Genomic DNA, 8,700 nt, shown 5'->3' on the forward strand with positions numbered 1-8,700 from the left:
GAAGTTACAAGGGTGGGAAGAGCTGGTCCCCGGAGGCCCTGATGGGGAGCCTGTGGCCTGGGGTCCACTTCCCACCCACCAAGACTGTTCCAAGGGTGAGGAGCTGAGGCCAGGGAAGGGCACCATGGCCCTGCATCTGGCAGCCCAGAGTGGACCCCAGGAGCAGGGGAGAAACCCGGGTTTTCTGGTTGAGTTAAAAACACCTGGGTTGGGGCTGGAGCGATAGCACAGCGGGTAGGGTGTTTGCCTTACACGCGACCGACCCGGGTTCGATTCCCAGCATCCCATATGGTCCCCTGAGCACCGCCAGGAGTAATTCCTGAGTGCACGAGCCAGGAGTAACCCCTGTGCATCGCCGGGTGTGACCCCCCCCAAAAAAAGAAAAAACCCCAAAAAACCCAAAAAAACAAAAACCCCTGGGTTGGGGGCTGGAGTGATAGTCCAGTGGGGAGGGCACTGGCCTTGCACGCGGCTGACCGGGGTTTGGTCCCTGGCGTCCCATACGGTCCCCTGAACCTACCAGGAGTGACCCCTGAGTGCAGAGCCAGGAGTGACCTGAGATGATGAGGAAGGGAAACAGGTGCAGATGGAGCTGCCACAGAACAAGGGGGCATGGGAGGATTTTGGAATGACAAGGGGAAGCTACGGCAAAGTGGGCTGTGATCTGATCCTGGTCAGAGCTGGAAAAAACGGTTCAGATAATGGCACTGTGAACATGTATGTGTGTGTGTGTGTGTGTGAGTGCATGGCTGTGTCTGTGCACCTGTTTGTACATGGATGAGTGCTTGCACATATGTACAGGCAAGTTTATGTGTGTGCATGTGTGAGCATGAGTGTGTTGATGTATGTGGACCTACGTGTATATGACTGTGTGTGATTGTGTGCATGTATGAGTTTATGTGTACATGTGTTTGTGTGTGCACATGTATGACTGTGTGTACATGAAATGTGTGAGACTGTGGGGGGCAGAGAGGGAACCTGAAGTAAAAGGAGGCGAGATTTCTCCCGAGACCTACCTGGGAAAGCTCTGCAGACAGTCCTGAGCACATCCCCACAGCCCTTCGAGCACAGCCTGACCAGGGTGGGGGGCTGGCCGGGCGTGGGGGGCCCAGCGTGGGCCTCACAGAAGTTCCCGGGGCCCACCCCGGTGCGACAGTCAAAGCCCGAAACAAGCCCTCGAGGTAAACCAATGAGAAATTCTCTGTGTTGAAGTGCACATAGGAGGGCAGAGAAAAACCCCCAAACCCCAGAAACACTCGAAGAAGCAATCACGGCTGACAGAGAAATAATTACGAAGGGCAATGAGATGACATCTGGGGAGGAAGATGACAGAGATGGGACAGCGATGTGGGCTGTTGGGGGTTAGGCGCATATTGGCTGAGGCGGCTGCATTTAAGAGCAAAGGGAAGTTGGAATTTCTGGGGCGTTGATCCGAATGACTAGGGCATTCTGCTGCTGGGAAGCCCCCTCGGGCAGACCTCAGAGGCGGAAGCTCGGGCTCCAGCTGCTTCCCCTCACCCCCACTTTTGTCCCACATGTCCCCTGCCTCCCCAGTGCTCCATCATGGGGAACTAGTGATTCTCCTAATGTGCTGTACTCCCTGCACCCCCGCCCCCACGGAGGCCCCTTTGCTGACCCTGCCGCCCCCACTCCACCGGCCAGTCCTTCTGGGAAGTGGCCAGGCAGCCCCAGCCTCCCCCCCGGAAGTCCCCATGCTTCTGGGCTGCCCACTGGATCAGGATGAGGTGTCACAGGCCCTTCTCGGAATGTGTAAAATGACAGTTTACCAGGAGAGCCAGGCCCTTCCGTGTCCTGGGGCAGGAACTGCCTTTGGCCTTGGCCACATCCAAGAAGGGGCTTTTCTGGTTCAGAATACAAACATCTGAGGTGACAGTCAACACACTGAGTGGCGAATCATACTTGTTAAAACGGAAATCATCTTATTGTTATGATCGGTGGGGCCACACCTGGTGGTGCTCCGGGTTTATTCATGGTTCTGAGACCAGGGATTACTCCTGGCGCAAGGCAAGTGCCAAGACCTCTGTACTATCTCTTTGGTTCCAACCTAAAGTATTTTAATCATTCATTGCCTGAGTGCAAACATTACCCATGTGTCCTGGTGCACTATTATGCCAGACATAAACTGTGGACAGGCTTGGCCTTGACAAATACTTAGCTTTGCTTTGCCCAAAGGGCCCTTCATTACTTGCTTGACAGTGTGAACGATGCTGGGCTTCAGGCATGGCTGCATCCAGGTGCCCGATAATATCATTAGATCTCTACTTCTTGGCTCTCAGGCATACATTCCTGCTCTGTTGGCCAAGGTGGTCCTGGCAGCTCAGATCTCCTAGAGTCATGTTATTGACCCCTCGATAAGGCACAGGGAGGAAATTCTCCCCACCTCGATCTTCTCACAGTCCAGTCACACAGGCACTGGCCCCCCACTCCCCTGGCACAGCAGCCAATCCTGGAGCCCTCTACTTTCTGAGAACCCTAACATTTCTGTCTTTGCTTAGCAGTTAAAGCAAATCTTTTTACGGGCCAGAGAAATAGTAGAGCAAGAGCAAGTAGGGTGGGTTTTTTTTTTTTGCCTGACACAAACTGGGTTCCACCTGGGGTCAACCCCTGGCACCACACATGGTCCCCTGTGCCCTACCGAGAATAATCCTCGAGTGCACAGCCAGGAGTCAGCCCTGAGCACCAGCTGGTGTGACCTGCCTGCAAACGAAAACGAAAGCAAGCAAGCAAAACAAACAAACAAACAAAAAAAAACCGAAAAACAAAACAAAACAAAACAAAACCCACAAACTTTTTAGATATTAAAATATATGATCCTTGTTAAAGATCAAATTCAAGCGCCATCCAAAAGGATTTCCAGCAGCTGGGGCGATAGTACAGGGGGTAGGGCATTCGCCTTGCACGCAGCAGACCCGGGTTCGATCCCCCAGCATCCCATAGGGTCCCCTGAGTACCACCAGGAGTGATTCCTGAGTGTGGAGGCAGGAGTAAACCCTGAGCATTGCTGGGTGCAATCACCAAAGCCAAAACCAAAAAAAAAAAGGATTCCCAGTAAAAAGCTAGTTAGTTGCCCCTATGGCCCCTTTCCCAGCCAGACCTCAGCAGCCTGCCCTGGGGCTGCAGGAGCAACAGTTACAAGCAAGGCAACAGGCCACACACATTCTTGCCATTTCCTCAAAAGATACAAACTATCCAGCCTGAAAGATACAAACTATGCAGCCAGGCTTTGAACTCCTTGTAGTTTTCCGCCTTCCCAACACATTGGGGTGACCACAGGGGTCTCCAGCAAATGCTTTCCCCTCCTCTTGGACTCCCAGCACTGCCGCAGACACGCCCATTGCCCCCCCCCACAGCTCCCCAGCCCCCCACTCCCTACCTAGTGACAGGAGGAGGCAAAGGTGAAGGGAGGCTGGCTCAGATTCCAGCCAGCTGGCCGCGTGGTGGCCTGTGTCCTCCAGCCCAAGGGCCCATGCTCGGCCAGCAGCCAGGGGCACTGGGAGAAGAGTCCAGTGTCCCCACCTTCCGCCACTGCTGGATCACCATCTTTGAGACCCCGGCAGAGAACTGTGAGCGGCATGGACAGAGGTGGGCGAGGTGGGCTCTGGTGGTCCGTCTGTGCTGCACACGGGCCATGCCTCTTCTGTGCGGTGGCCCACCCGTGCAGGCCCATCTCTCACTGTCCACAGGCCCACTGAGGCAGCTCCCATCCCAGGGCTCTGCCTGGTGGACCCGTGAGTCCCCCAGATGGCAAACCGCCAGCGTGTGTCCCCCTGAGGTGCAGGGGGGTCATCATCTCACCTCCCCACGGGGCGGTCCTGGGGTCTCCCGGCTGCCCCCCACCTGGCACTGTCCAGGTTCTTGGCATGGCGGCCTGGCCGGGTCTCTGCAGGGACCCAATGACTCAGGCTCTGGAGCATTTTGTCACACTGGCGGCCTCCCCCGAGAGGCTTCTGAGCTGTCGGTGCCGAAGCTCCAGGGAACAGAAGCCCTGTGGAGGGGGCAGAATCGCGGGGTGGGGGTGGGCCTCGTGGAGCCCCCAGAGGCGCAGAGAACAGAGCAAGGCTTGGGGGGAGAGGGAGCAGCTCTCCCCCACCGCGGCGAGCCCCCCACTCACTCCCAGTCAGCCTCCTCCCGCCTTCCCACTCCCCGGCCCACACCCTTCACGGGGTGGGGGAGAGGGCCCCCCCCCGGCACCAGCTCCCAGGGGGCGAGGGGGTCCTGGCTGGCGTGGGGCTGGGGACCCTGACTCTGGGGGCCCCCCATCGGGCGGGCGAGGAAGGTGGGTGCTCTCGGCCCGCCAGCCGCGCTAACTGCCCTCCCTGCCGGCTGGCGCCCCGCGACGGCGCGTGTTCTGAGGCTGAATAACCATGTAATTGGTTTATCTGTTCCATAGTCAAACTTCGGCAAATATGTTTTCCATAATTAGTTGATGTTTATTTAATGGGAATAACCAGCCCATTAAATTTAATGAGGCAGGTTATCAGGTATGAAGTGGGAGTGTTTTTCCTCAAGAGCAACCTGAACGGGGCAGGGTGGGGTTCCTGGGTCCGCGTGGCCACCCCGCGTCCGTCTCGTCTCCGTCTCGTGCCTCGTGGGCTGCCGGAGCCCTGGGAGGGAGCTGGAAGGCAGAGAGCATCTACGGAGCCCGCCAGTGCCGACGTAGGCGCCGGGATGTGAGACCACCAGAAGCGTCCAGTGCAGCAGCCACCGTTGGCCCTGAGGTCACCTGCCTCGTCCCCTGCCCGAAGGCACCTTCTTAGCACCCTCACACCCTTCCCCGCCCCCGGAGCCAAGTGGGTGGGTGGGTGGGAAGTTCTTTCTGGATCCAGGTGATCAGATTCTTCTTTGGGGTCCAGCCCTCGGGCCTGAGAGCCCGGGGAGAGAGGGGGTCAGGCTGTGGGCTGCAGGACGCACCCCGATGAGCTCTCAAGGGCAGCGAATTCAGCAGGTGTGGCTGCGAGCACAAGAGAGCGAGCCCTCCGAACAAGCCCTTCCAGGGTACCTCCCCACCCCAGCCCTGCTCACACCCACAGCCTGGCTGGTGTCCCTTATGTCCCCCACGTCCCCACGGCTGGCCAGCACGGACAGATCGACGGAGCCCAGATCATCAGCTGCTCCCGCTGCAGGACACGGGCACCTGGGTGGCTTCTGGGTTGGCTGAAGAAAGGCACAGCTTCGGCCCACCTCCTCCAGGAAGCCCTCCCTGACCCTCCAGCTGAGGCTCCCTGGGTGGGGAGCTTTGCGGTGGAAGGGGTGCGGAGTGGCTCTCAGGAGTGTCAGCTCTCTTTCAGCAAAACCAGCCCTGGAGGGTCTGGCCTGGTATCTCCCTGCTGCCCCTGGGCTTCGGGGTGCATCTGGGGAATACCCCTGTCCACTCTTTCTGGGAAGGAGGGCCAGGCGGGCTGCAAGGCGCCCCAGCCAGGCCAGGCTCGCCCAGGGGAGGTTGGGGTGCCTCCCAGGGGGCCCCTGGGGGCCTTCCCACCCCACCCTCTCAGGCATTGCTGAACGCCAGGCCCCGACTCTCCCGACCTGGAGGCCGGACATCCGCCTCCTGGCAGACGCTGGCCAGGAAGAAGCCTGGGAGGCCCGTGCAGGGACTGTCCCTGAGCAGGGGTCACCTGCCGCCACCCTCCCGAGGCGAGTGCGCACGGAGAGGAGGGCGGCCCCCGGGGCCTGGCGTCGGGGCTCCGAGGTGGGTGGGAGCGGAGGACAGAGCAGCTGCCCACGCTCGGGGCCCCACGGCTCCGATTCTCAGCGCCCTCGGCGGCCTCTGGCCATCTCTCCTGGGCCAGCCTGGCGCCTGGGCACGGGGCTCCACTGCTTTCCCCCAGTGCTGCTTCGAGTCCAGCAGAACCACCCGGGCCTTCCCGGGCTCTGCAGCCGCCGGAGCGCTCGCTAGTCTTCGTGCTCTGGGGAACAACGCTCAGGGGTGAGCCTCAGCCCGGCTGTGCCACCAGCGGGGTTGGTGGGCATCAGGTGACACTCAGCTGTGCTGGGGGCGAGGGACGGGTCACCTGGGGGTTGGGGTCGGGACTCGGGGCCGCACGTGTGCCGCCCGACCTGTGCCTCCAGCCCGAGGGGCATCTCCTGTACACACCACAGACGCTGTGTGCTCGAACACGCACCGTGTGCCTGGTTCTGTTTCCTGTGTGTGAGTGTGTGTGTGTGTGTGTGTGTGTGTGTGTGAGTGTGTGTCTGCACACCTGACAAAGCTTTCTGAGCCTTTTTCAGGGGAGGGATGAGGGCCCTTTTCCTGCCACATCCTTCATGGGCGCTGACATACAGGCAGGTGGGCCACAGGCCACTCCCAGAAGCATCCAAGTGGGTCCCGTCCTGGACCAGGGGTGGCTGAGGGGTCAGGGAAGCCGAGGCTCCTGCCCTGTCCACACCTGCTGGGTGCCGCTTCCTGACGCAGCACCTGTAGACACCAGACTGGCCTGTGTGGACAGTAGGGACCCCCAGTGGTAGGGGGCCCGCCCAGAGCTGACCCTGCCTTGGTAATGGCGCCTGGAGCGGGCCCTGCCTGGGTCTGGGCAAGTGGGGGAGGGGCATAGGGTGTGGGGGAGGGCCAGGAGGGGTGTAGGGGAGGGCCAGGAGGGGCATGGGGAAGGGCTAGGGGGCATGGAGGAGGGACAGGGGGTGTGAGGGAGAGTCGGGGGGTGTAGGGGAGGATTGGGGGTGTGGGAAAGAGTTGGGGTGTGGGGGAGGGTCAGGAGGAGGGTTGGGAGGGGTGTGGGGGAGGAGGCCTGGGTGACCTTTCCGAGAGACCTGCCAGGGGTCCTTATTCAGGGGCTGTCCCGGGGCTTCTCCAGCCTCCCTGTGGCCAGCTGAGCCCAGGCCAGAGGCAGCCAGAGCCCTGACCATCTGCAGCCTTATCAGCTCCGGCCCGAACAAAGGGACAAAGGCTGCACTTTGTCGAGGAAGTGTCCTGGCTGCGGGCTGGGCCGCCTGGGGAGAGTCGCCACAGAGCCTGTGAGTCCTGCCGCGTGGGGGACCGACTGGGGGTCCCTGTGGGCCGGCAGAGAGCCCGAGGGCCCAAGGCCAGAGACTCATGGGGGAGCCTCAGGCACCTAATGGGCCCTGACTCGGCCGGCCGGGGGGCCCCTACGCCCAGCCCCTCCTCACTGGGTTCTCTCCCGCTGGCTCTGTGGCACCACGGAACAGACCAGTCCAGAGACCCTTCTGGAGCAACTCCAGGCTGGGTGGGGATGGAAGGGGGGGTGGAGGAGGAGGAGGAGGAGGCAGAGGAGGAGGAAGAGGAGGGAGGAGGGGGAAGAAGAGGAGGGAGGAGGAGGGCAGAGGCTCTCTGCAGGGGCAGCCCCGCACCATCCACTGTGTGACGAGCTCCAGAAACAGTCCAAAGGGACTGAGGGACCCTCCTCAGAGAGGACCCAACTCCAGCTGACCCAAGAGGGTCCTTTGCTTGTGCCAGGAGAAGCCCAGACGCTCTCTCGTACTCTCCCTCTCTCTCTCTCTCCCTCCATCCCTCCCCGCCCTCTCTCCCCTCCTGCCCCCTCCCCCTTCCGGTCAGATTCCTGGGACACCTGCGTCCAGCCAAGACCCTGGCTCAGCACTCCCGTGGGTTTCAGTTCCAGCTCCACAGACCAAGTGGGCTTCGGGCGTCCTGGCAGTGGCCTCCTGCCCGCCAGTCCTGGCCAGGCCAGGGCTGCCCAGTTTCCTCCAGCCCAGGGCGGCCTAGTCAATTACCGCAACACAGTGGGAAGCGAGCCAAGAGCCTGGGGACCCGCCACGCTGCTCACGAGCCACTTACGCGGGGCGCTCGGTGGGCTGCCCCGACTGCAGACGGGGCCCCTTGGTGCCGTGTCCCCGTCACGCGCGGTGAGGCGGCCCCGTCTGGCCAGCTGCCCTGCCACCTGTGCCTGGCCCCAGCCTGCGCCAGCCCTGACTCTGAGAGCGAGAACCCGGGCTGGGCAGAGGCGCCCGGGCAGCCGGCCTGAAAGCAGCGCGCTGGCCGCGGGCACCAGATGGCTCGGGCATTCGCGGTGACATTCCGCAGGAGATCCAAGGTCGGCACCCAGCGTGGGCGCCCGAGCCTCAGCCGGGGCAGCTCAGCCGGGGGAGGTGTGAGCCGGGGCGGGGGAGCCCCAGGTACAGGCCGGATCCCCCCGAGCCTGGCCAGCTCACTCGCTCCGGCCTCACTGGCCCTTCTCGGCTCCCTAGACCCGCCCTGTGGTGGCAAAACCACAAGCGCCCACGCTGGACGTCCGGGAACTGGCTTCCATCCTTCCGTGGCCCAACCGGATCCAGCCCTGCAAGACCTCGCCCTGATGGGTGCCCTGCTGGCTACCCCCTACCCCAGCCCATCACCTCTCCCCTGCCCTCAGGGGACCCACCGGACCCCCCAAGGGCCACAGGGCAGTATCATGAGGGGTACTGGGCAGACTCCCATGCCTAACCTGCCCCCAGCCCCCACCCTACCTGTTCTCTGCAAACCCCCAGCACGTAGACTGGGGGTACCCCGCTCTGCCTGTGTCTGGGGGAGGATGCCGGATGGACCCGCTCCCCGCCTCGTCCCAGTGGGCCGGTCTGGGTGGTCTCTGGCCCTGCAGTGGCCAGGGGCACCCACGCCTGTGCCCTGGCTCAGCCGGGGGAAGTCCCCCAGTGGGGGCAGAGCCTGGCTAAGGGGGGTCGTACCGCAGGGACAGTCTGGTCACGAGTGAA

Source organism: Sorex araneus, chromosome 4 (assembly GCF_027595985.1).
Source record: "Sorex araneus isolate mSorAra2 chromosome 4, mSorAra2.pri, whole genome shotgun sequence".
Lineage (NCBI taxonomy): Eukaryota > Metazoa > Chordata > Mammalia > Eulipotyphla > Soricidae > Sorex > Sorex araneus.